The sequence below is a fragment of the Prosopis cineraria genome, unplaced genomic scaffold, assembly GCF_029017545.1.
Source record: "Prosopis cineraria cultivar Desert tree isolate PC_DT_omini unplaced genomic scaffold, ASM2901754v1 PC807, whole genome shotgun sequence".
NCBI classification, from domain to species: Eukaryota; Viridiplantae; Streptophyta; class Magnoliopsida; order Fabales; family Fabaceae; genus Prosopis; species Prosopis cineraria.
Genome location: NW_026556132.1, coordinates 29,868 through 41,536, shown reverse-complemented (window position 1 = coordinate 41,536; position 11,669 = coordinate 29,868). Strand labels below are relative to the sequence as shown.

Here is an 11,669-nt window from a genome sequence, read left to right as displayed (position 1 = left end):
ATAACATCACATATAATGCATCATATACACAATTATACTTGTCTATTCACATGTATTTAAGTGGCCAAGCTCACCATGTAGTCAAGATTCACAAATAACACTCGATTTATACCATACACACTTATCACAAAAACTCATATAACACACTAGTGGAACAAGTTAAAACATTTAAATTCTCAAATCTTGCTCATTAAGAATTACCTCTAGCTTTACATAAGTACCTACAACTTAGGCATTACAAGTTAAGAGAACACCGCTCACCACATGTCATAAAGCAAGATTTCAATAAGTAGTATATATATACACTTGCTTGTAATAGAATATAAGCTTGCCTACCACATTAACACATAATTGCACAATTGGTAAAGATGCAACAAAATAATACAAGCAAGTCACCAAAATGATATATGTAAAGGTTTGCACTATAGTTGGCAACTTAAACTATATATATATATATATATACACATTTATTACACCTCAAGAATACTATATAAACTACCAGAAACAAAGCTACTCTTCTCATGCTTCATTTGCTTGCCTCTTCAAACTCTCAAAACCTAAAATCTTAAAGTAACGTAGTAAGACAAAAGTTTCAGTAACTAAATAAACTCAAATACCAATTAACAAGTAAAATTATACATAAGGGATAGAGTAACATCATTTTTACAATAAAAATATATATAGTATTGGCAATTAAATGCACAAATATCAATACATGAGCATGTCACACTAACATCCTCCAAACCTCCAGATCTCCTAACTGAACCCATAGGCTATACACAAGACCTCTTGGTCAGTCCAATCTTACCATCAGTGGAAGAAGTAAGGCCAATACCTCTTTATCACCTCTGGAGTATGGATTCCCCTTAACCAATCAATAAGGAGTCGAATACTCCCCCTACCAACTACTCTCAGAGTGTCAGGGAGTAGTCCTACCATATCCATTGGCTATGGTATGTCATAAAGGCAATAGGCATCACGTGCAAGCCAAACACTATGGCGTTTACAACTTCACAAGGTAAACTCTCAACTCTAATCACAAATAATACTCATGTACTCTTAAGTCCAACTAGTGAATCATAATCAATACTCTAGACTAAGACTTCTTAACCTTACACAAAGCAAGGCCACATGCCTCTACCTTAGACAAAGGTATCACTTTCTTGGGCACATACAATCTCAACACTATACATATATCCCATACAGCACTTTTACGTAATAAACTCATGCATTACTTTTCACATGCACCATTTATGTTACATATGCTCCTATGCACACATAAGAAGCTGCTTTATCAATTTTAATTATATATATATATACGTTATATTACAATATGTACATATAATGTATATATATATACACATTATATATATATGTATTATATGTATATGTATATATATACATATACATATAATCTATATATATATTATATATATATAGATTATATGTATATGTATATATATACATATACATATAATACATATATATATAGAGAGAGATTATATGTATATATATAATAATGTATATATATACACATATAATATTAGATATATATATATTATATGTACATATAATGTATATATATACACATTATATATATATATATATATTATATGTATATCCATATACATATATGTATATATATACATATATGTATATATATATACATATACATATAATTATATGTATATGTATATATGTATATGGATCATATAATTAATATCTATTTTATACATATGATTATATGTACATATAATGTATATATATATACACATTATATATACATATGCATATAATACATGTATATATATTATATGTATAGATTATGTATATATATATATATATACATTATATATATATATACATTTATATATATATATATAATGATATATATATATATATATACTATAATCTATACATATAATCTATACATTTATAATGTATATATATATAATGTATATATATACAACATATAATCTATACATATAATCTATATATATATACATGTATATATATATCACACATATATATATAGATCATATGTATATATATATAGATTATATATATACATATACATATAATATATATATATATATAATATATGTATATGTATATATATGTATATATATATTTATAATTTTCACAATTAGCTTGTAAATAATTTTACTACTCCAATAGGTAGAAGACTAGTTACCTTACACCTTTTTTATTAAAGGTTAACATTTGCACCAAAATACTTGTGACTTGTAGATTTCCATGAGCAACTTCAAATTACTCAATTTACATAGACAATTTCCTTAATTAGCTTCAAAACTTAATGCAAAACATTAAATTTGGTTAAATCACATTACTTAACACTTACAACCATCTCATTTACATTTTTTAGGTTCATCTTAACCCATTCACCATAATTACATACTTGTAGGCCATTGTTATGGCCAAACCATGTTTACACACATTAAAAAAAGCATTTCTACCCTTTTCAAGTTTCCCAATTTAGGTCAAATTGAGTTCATAGCTCCATTTTATATTGTTAATTCTCAAACTAGTCGCAAAACTTTAGTTTAACTCCTAAGACTTTTTTATTACTAAAAGGTAAAAAAATAACCCCTTAAAACTCCCTGATTCAATTTCTCTATATCTCAAACTAAGAGAAATTAGGGTAAAATAAGAACATAAGGTAGTATGAAACTTACTCGACAAGTGATAGGTTAGAAAAACTCCCAATACTCTAAAATCCCTTGCCTTAGCATAATAGTACTTCTTCCTTACCTTTCTCGTATTTTCTCTCCCCTTTTCCTTAGATTTCACGAGCTGAGCCACATCCCTTAAAGCCAAATTAGTGCATGCACCATGGCACATGCAATATATGCTACAATGAAAAACTTCTCACTTTAGCTTACACACACTCCATTCTTGATTGCAATCCATCCGCTCAATCCTATTCACACATTAGTGAACAAGCCAAACCATCAATCTACCATCTAAAACCACCATTACATAATTAATCCTCTAATTTACCCCTAATTAGCAATTAGTTTATGGATTAAAAGTTTAGAATGTTTAAAAGTTTAGGTACGTGGTGCTTAGACCTATGCTGCCCTTTTATATCACCTTAGACAAGGTGGGGCACTCGGTATTATGACACCACAATGAATTCAAAATTTAGGGAATCCGTGATTTAAGATTGAACAAAGCATCTTTGGCTGGGTGCCTCCTCATGATTGGTGAGCTTGGGTTAGTCCATTCACATAGACTTAGTCCTATTAATTTGTAGCTCAAGGATTCAGTCGACGGTTGATAAGTCACATTTGTTACACACTTTTTCTTGTTATTATTGAGCAAAAATCATGTTTTATCCAAATTGCACATTTATTGCATGGATTGTGAAAAATTTCCCCAAGTGTAGGATTTTGTGCATTAAAGGCATTTTTTGTTATAAAATTGGACTTTTAAGAAAATTTTACATGATGAATTTTTAGTTCAGAAGAATAATAGCCCAATTAGATTTCTCAAACTCATTTTAGATTGAGAGTAATTAATTTCAGAAGTTGACAATTTTGGAAAGTCAAAGTTTTAGGTTGACTTGTTTTCTTGCACTGAGGTTAGGTCATTGTTGTGCATGTGTGGCTTATAATTTTTGGGCTATTTGGCATGCCCCTTTACCCTTTTTGATGTCATAATTGGTTTTTATTATTTAATTTATATTGTGCCACATATTTGAGAATTAATTTTAATTGGAAAATTCAAATATTATCTATATGCTTTTTGAACTTTAATCTTATGTGTTACATTTATTTGTGTACATAAGGACCATTGGATTGGAATACTAGATGAGTAAAGAGGCAAAACATTTGAGTTTTGGAATGAAAGTACAAGCCTTGTATGGTCTTACACATATTGTACCACACTTTAATTCTACTCACTCTCACTCTTATTTTTCTATTGTCTTTATTTTCATTTAATTCAATTTCTAGACCATTTTACTCTAAATTTTCGTGCATGTTACCATGGTAAAGAACAAAATTACCTTAGGTCATTTTTCACCTATTTTCTTAACACTAAAGTTGGGCCCATTCACCCCGGACTTGAATCAGTCTACCTTAATTTCATTTCTAGCATTCATTGTTCCATTCACTCTCATTTTTGCAGCCACCTTCTCCATTTTTCTCTCCATTATTCTTCATGTTTTTCATCACCATCCCAACTTCTCTCTTTCATATCTCATGATCCAACCATAAAAATCCTAATTCGACCCCACCATTCTTCTTCTTCCACCTCACTCTTCAAACCTTAAGCTTCATTTTCTTGGTTTTGCTTCAAAATCTCAAGATATTTATGAGTATGATTCAGCCATAGTGGAAGGATTGTGCTCAAGTGGGTTATGAGATGACTAGAGGCTAAATCTATAACGAGTGCTAGAAGGGAAGGATGCTAGAGGAGTCTTTAAGTGTCTCAAGTAAGGATGAATGTTATGGCCACTCTCCATTAAACCTAGATTGATATAATCTTGTTCTTAAAATTAAGAACATTGTTATATCTTGTTTTTTTTACCAAAATTGGTATTTAACTTGTTGATTTAGTCCTTTTCTACTTGGTTTCACTTATTGTAGTTGCTAGAAATTATCTCCAACACATTGTAATTCATATAAATATATGTCTTATGTGCATTGAATGTGTCGTACATTGGCTAACCATAAATATGTTTGGTTGGTGTTTGATAAAATGTCTTATATGAAAAATTATGCATTTGACATACCATAGGCTGGCTGCACCTAAGGGAAACTAAGGGAGATTTGATCACTTTACATCTAGTTAAGGCATTGATTAGGGACTTGTACAAAATTGTGCAAGAATTTGGTTAATTGAATTGGTTAGGAAGGCACACTTTACAAAATTATGTAAGGGGTTTAATTTGAGTCAAGAGAGTGAAAATTAATCTAAGCCTAATTAAAAAGAATATCCTAGTTAGCATCCCATAACTCCTACAACTCCACTTTAGAAATGTTTAAATACTCTCATTTTCATTTTACTAGTTAATTAGGTTTTTAATTATATCTATCCACTTAATTTAATTAGCTAAAATCAATCAATCCTTGGTTAGTTTAGTCAACTAGTTAGCCTTAATTAATCTTATTTAGCCTCCTTAGTGAAGAGTGACCTAGGTTACCACTAGTGCTATATTAGTATTAACTTAGCTATTTTAAAGTATAAGCGACATACACTCTCAAGATTTGGATCCATCTTGGGGAGGCAAGGCTATGTTTATTTAGGCTTAATTATTGTTTTTATTTCATTTTTGTTTTTATGTGTTTTTGTGAATTTCATGTTTTTGTTAGCTTGGATTTCAAAAAAAAATCATAAAATTGATTTTCTTTGTTTCTCCAGCTTTCCGGATGAATTTCAAAAATTCGTCCAGAAATATGATGAAATGAGTAATCTGGAGTTAAGATTGTATTGTGAATATGAATGTATATAAATGTGATTAGTAAAGGCCAAGTGGGCCTAAATTATGCCAAGAAAGGGCAAAGTGTATAAAACTGTGAAATTATGAAAATTGGCCGTAAAAGGGTCAAATTTTGATATATGAGTATGATTGTGTTAAATTGTGGCCAATCAGCTGTATTAGGTCCTTTTAGATTTGATTCAAGGCCTAGTATGGTCTAATGAGAGAAAGGGATCAATTTGAGCACTTGGGTGCACAAATTTTTTCAAAAAAAGTGACTTTTTACACTTAGGTGTCCAAATTTTGATCGGACCATTATATCACATCCAAACTTATCTCATTAGTTAGCTTATGAGTTAGACTACATGTGAGCGCTTGAATCAAACAGGCAATAAATGACAATAAAAAATCAAACAGGCGCGCCACGGTGCATGGTGACACATGCCGTGGCGCACGGCACAAAAAGGTTGAGTGTGTGGCTCTATGCCACATGTGGCAACACACATACTGCACGCCGTGGTGCATGGACCCATTTCCAACTTGATTTTATAGTTTTAAGGCATGCAATGTTAAAGGTGAATGCATATAGTTTATTTTCGTTGCGCATTCTCGAATGTGTTGTATTATTTGATAATTTTTGAAATAAGTTTTTGGCCAAAGCTTTTCAAATAAAACATTTGTTTACTAATGGTTGTGAATGATGTGGTAACACTGTAATCTTCTCTTATATTGAGTAGATATAAGAGGAGGTTACACATATATAGGAATTCATTCTCATTAATCTCGTTATGCTCATGCAATGCATTCCTAGTTCCCCCTGGTAGAGTAATCTTTATGCTCAAACCAGGACTTCCAGTCACAAGGAACAGGGCCTACCATACCATTGCTCAGACCAGGTAATCATTTTCACATATGGGTGGTCTGCTAGCTTTGTCATGGCGGAGTTAAACTTTATTCTCTAGATCATTAGGACTTCCTAACCTTATACAGAATAGGACCATAACCCCTAACCTAGTCTAGGGTAACCTCATGAATCATTCAATATCCTAAGTCCGTCGTGGCAGAGTCAAACTCTATGTTTTGGATTATTAAGATTATTCTCCTAGGTCCATCCTGATGGAGTCGAGCTCTATGCTCTAGATCATCAAAACTTCCTAAACCTCCTTGTGGTAGATCCATATCCCTCTACCATAATCTAGGGTATAACTCATGAATGTGATGCACGTCAATGCATGTGCCATCTCAAATTCATTTCAACCAATACTCACACACCTACATGCATATATTCCACAATGCTGCTACTCTATCAGCTCACAACACAATGCTTGTAGTTATATCAAATATTTGTAAACAATTTCACAAATAAACATGTAAAAGGGTTACTCCAATTACTTTTAACCCTTGCTACAAAAGGTTGCCAACCACACTAAACTCTTAGGGGAGCAGATTCTCATGAGCAATTTCATAAGTGCTCAATCTACATAACACAATACCTCTCGATCAATTTTCAACTTTTCACATAGGTATTGATTCAGCTCAACAAAATCCCTTAACACATAAAACAATCCAATTGAACCCTTTTGAATTTACTTATCCATTATTTATAATCATTAGCCCTATAGACTACTCAAACAATCATAACAACTTCATAACTTATTCATTTACCCAATTTCACCCTTTTAACTTAACTTTTAGGCTATTTTGAGCTTAAACTCTTAAAGCTCAACATTCAATTCCATACTAGTTACAAAATCTTAGTTTTGTATTCGATAACTTGTTTTGACCCTTTCTTTTAGATTACAACACTTCAGAACTTTATGATTCAATTACTCAACTGATAAAATTCAATAAAAAAGGAGTAGAATTGAAGTTTGGGATTGTGCAATACTTACTCACTAAGTTACTAATTGAAGTAAACTCTCAAGCTCTAATTATGGCTTACCCTAGTAGAGATGGACTCCTCTTTCACCCCAGATGCATTTCCAACTCTTTCACTTCTAATTTCACAAGCTGATATGATCAGCTTTAAGTAATCCATGGACAATAGGCCATGGTGCGCGGCCCAGTGAATTCAATCTCACTTGTGCTCACATGTTATGCCTCAGGTTGTCTTTTTACCCTTCAATCATATCAATACAACATCAAATCAACACAAACCACTAACATGACACCTAAACCATAATCAATCCTTTAATTACTAATTTATCCTTGATTACCAACTAGTTCTTGGGATTGAAATTCAGGATGTTACAACATGTGCACCGTATGCTACAATGCGTGGTGTAGATTTAGCATAAAGACTCGAAAATGTTCAAAAGAATAGAGGAAAAGGTGGGGAAAGCTTAGGGCATAAAGGAAGAGGAGGAGGAGGGCTCTATTAAGGTATGGATTTGGACAAGGTTAAAGGCTTATTTGGACCTTCAATCATCTGGATAAGACTTCTAACAATCTTCACTACCTTTCTACCTTAGTTTTCTTAGATTTTGAAGATTGGCTGTTTGGGTTCTAAGTTAAAGGAGGATTATACTTAAACCCTAGGTCTTGCATGTGGTTGTGGAAGCTTGATTTAAGCTTCTTTGAGTTGAATAAGTATTAAATTAAGCTTGAAATGTTTGGAATTAGGTTTTGGATGAACTCTAGGTAAATTTAGGATTGTTGGAGTTCTGTGAGCTAAAATTAAAACATGAATTAACCTTGTATAGGCTAAATTAAGATAAGATGAGGATGTAAAAGCTTTGAATAGCTTAATAGTAGTGGCTTTGATTGTTGGGTACTAAATTTAGTTAATTTGGCTAAAGAGTGCTTATATTAGGTATAAGAGATAAACGTATGGTGCTTGAAATTGTAGATTTACATAATTTGGTGCTTTTACTAGTCACCAGGACCATTCAAGCAAATGTTACACCATAGCTAACCTTTTTGTTAAAAAAAGGAGTTGAAGTAATTGGATAATTCATTCTGTCTATTAATTAAATTAACTATTTATACATGAATGTGAATGGTATGGTATGTGATTTTAATCAATGGCATGATTTGTAAACTTGCATGATTTTGTATTTGAAAGGAAATTTAATTACAAGTGAATTATTTGTGAAAGTGGATTTAAATGTGAACTATATATATATATATATATATGGAAAATGATATGCATATATTTGCATCATTTTCATTAGAGATGGTGGGAGTTTACCCTGTAATGAAGAGGTATGCATGAAATCCAAATGGATGTGGTGACACCAGGGGACCCATAGTACAGCAATATTAGGGGACTATACCATGAAAAATATGGATGATCTGGCAATTCCCTAGTGCCATTAAGGGTGTAGTTAGAAGTTAACGACACCCTGATTACTCATAATAGGGGGAATTCATAATCCCAAAGTGGGATAGAACACCTTGGCCTAGTGGTTCACCTACGAAAGGTTAAGCAAGGACTAAATCTCTTGGGAGATGGTTAAGGTTGCCTACGAATTCAGTTGATGATGTACAAAGGATGAATGGATTAGGATGATCATGTGTGTGTGTAGAAATGATTTGGTGAAATAGTTATACATAATATTTATACACTTCGAAATTAAGAAAGATAGAGTTATAGTTACTTGTTTATGGTTATTCTCTTTATAGATAGTTTTGAATTATCTTAGCTACTGAGATGTTTATCTCACCCTGTGAATTTATATTTTATAGGTTTTGAGATGAAGGGAAGATAAGGAAAAGAATAAGAAAAAGAGTAGCCAGACTAGTAGTGTAATGTCCTTTATTATTATAGTCTATGTATTTGAATGTATATAAAGTTAAGGTTGCAAATTAGGAATTCTTCTATTTGAGTAATGTATATGTAATACATTTGATACTCTCGTCGAGTTGTATGCTATGGCGTACAAAGTGTGTTGTATGGGTGTAGTGAAATTGGGTTTTACACTTATAGTATATAGAATATTTAGTAGAATTAGCCTAAATTGTATATTCATTACTTCACTTACGGTAAAGGCTAATTTTTGGTTATAAGTGCAAAATGTGTTGATTTGTGTGTGTTACGTGAGATGTGATATGAATGCATGAATAATAGTATTGCACTTATATATTATGTAGATTTGGGGTATTTAACCCAAAGTGGATTCTGTTATGACACTTGAGGCAAAGGCTAAAATTCTGATACAAGTATAAGCTATTGGTGTTTGTGTATAATAATGAGGATTGTATGTCATAGGTTGTGTAAATTTGGCCTAGGGATGAGATTGGGGAAAATTTCATGGAAGAGCCCTATTTATGTGAATTTAGGGCATTGAGTGGCCAAATCTTAGTTTTAATATGTTATTGGTTGTTTAATTGTTTAATTAGGTGCATAATGGTCATTGGATTTGGTTCAAGCCTCAAAATGAATTAATGATATAAGTTGTTAGTTTTAGATATTCGGATGCTTGAAAATCATTTTAAAATCTGATTTTAGAATTCGGCTATCTAAAATTCTCATACAGTATTAGATTGGAATGAAACTTGTACATTAGTTAACTTATTGAATACGTTTCGCGTGGGTACTTGAATCACTCCAATTAGATATTGAATGTAAAAATGGCACATGTTGAAAATTCATCCTAAAAAGCTGTCATGATACCACTATGATGTCATAAAGTGGTACGTGCACCATGGCATGTTTGTATAACATCCTTAAATTTCAAACCAGATTAATTAAGCCTAAATTAGATTAATTGAGTTTATTAGAGAGGTGTGTGGCTAGAAAGGCCTAACGGAAATTTTTGGTTATTTTTCTAGCCCTAAACATTGATATGAAGGAAGTCGAGTCACTTGGGGATGAAAAGAGGAAGAAAATCTGAATAAGTAAGCTTTAGTAGATATTATGATTCACTTGTTGTCTTTGCTAATGGTGCAATATAGTGGTTAAATCGAGTATTCTATGCATGATTGAATAAGTAAGCTTTAGTAGATATTAAAGGGGAGACATTTGTATATACACAAGGAGCTTAAATACTCACAATGGCATCTAGTGTTTCAGGATCCTTATTTGGTACATGATTGTTATAAATGGTGCCAATAGTTAGATAATTAATTTGTTTGTGTTTGAACTCTTGAATCACCTCAATTAGAGGTTCAAGTGATTAGTTATGTATGTGTAAAGGTTAATCTTTGCATGCTATCATTGCTCTACTATAAATGTGAGGTTCTCCATAGCCAATGATATGAGTGGGTGCGGTGAGTTTGGAGGGCCATAATTGTTCTTTCACATCAAGCTTGTGTACAAAGAAAAGAAGAATATCGTCTAATGATCAAGCTTTAATTGTTAAATACTTAGCAAGTGTTTTGTTATTTTTCTTGATACTACCAATATTAATGTTTCACTACTAACATTGTCATTATCTATAATAACACTCACTTCAAAGATAAAAAATAAAATTTTAATTATTAATTTTTAAAAGCTAAAATCTCATTATAATATTGCACATTCTTTTTCAAAATACAACTTATAATGTTAAAAAATAAATAGTAAAAATTCTAATTTTAAAGCATAAATATATATTTTAAAGTTTAAAATCAATTTAAAAATTTAAAAAATTTTATTTTTTAAATGTAAAACAAAAAACACTACTCAAGTTTGAACTATTGAAATCCAACTCACTTAAAATTTCTTAAATTAAAAAGTGGATGTACTTAAGAATAAATATGTTAGTGTATAGGCATTTTAATAAATGTTACTGTTTTCAAATTATATATAATACATATTTTTGGAGAATCCAATGAACTTTCTAAATAAAATTTGATGTTTAATAAATTTTTTGAAAATTAAATTATAAATTAAAAAAATGTAATTATAAATATGACATTTAAATTTTAAATATAAGCCTCAATTTGTGATAATTAAACTTTAAATTAAAGAAAATTTTTTTGAGACTTAAAGTGCTATTATTGTATGCTTTTGACCTTTTATTGTCACTTTTTCTTTCATTTCTCGGCAAGTTTTCAAAAAAATATTATTAGATTATAAAATTTAAAGAATATACCCCTTGACACGCCATGTCGATATGTGCGAGTGGTTAAGGAGACAGACTTGAAATCTGTTGGGCTTCGCCCGCGCAGGTTCGAGCCCTGCTGTCGACGTTTAATTTTTTCATTTTAACTTACATCCAAAATTTTAGTTAGTGAGTTCGGACTTCAGAGCGGCGACAGAGCCCTCGCAGACAGAGTTGAACGATGGAGGGTTTTTGTG

At 31.2% G+C, this 11,669-nt stretch overlaps 1 non-coding gene across 1 annotated transcript; it reads left to right on the top strand.

Annotated features, from left to right (window-relative positions):
- Positions 1–11,478: 11,478 nt before the first annotated feature.
- On the top strand, positions 11,479–11,560 carry TRNAS-UGA (transfer RNA serine (anticodon UGA)). Its single transcript has one exon. It is a non-coding gene; the product is annotated as a tRNA-Ser (tRNA).
- The last annotated feature ends 109 nt before the right edge of the window (positions 11,561–11,669 follow it).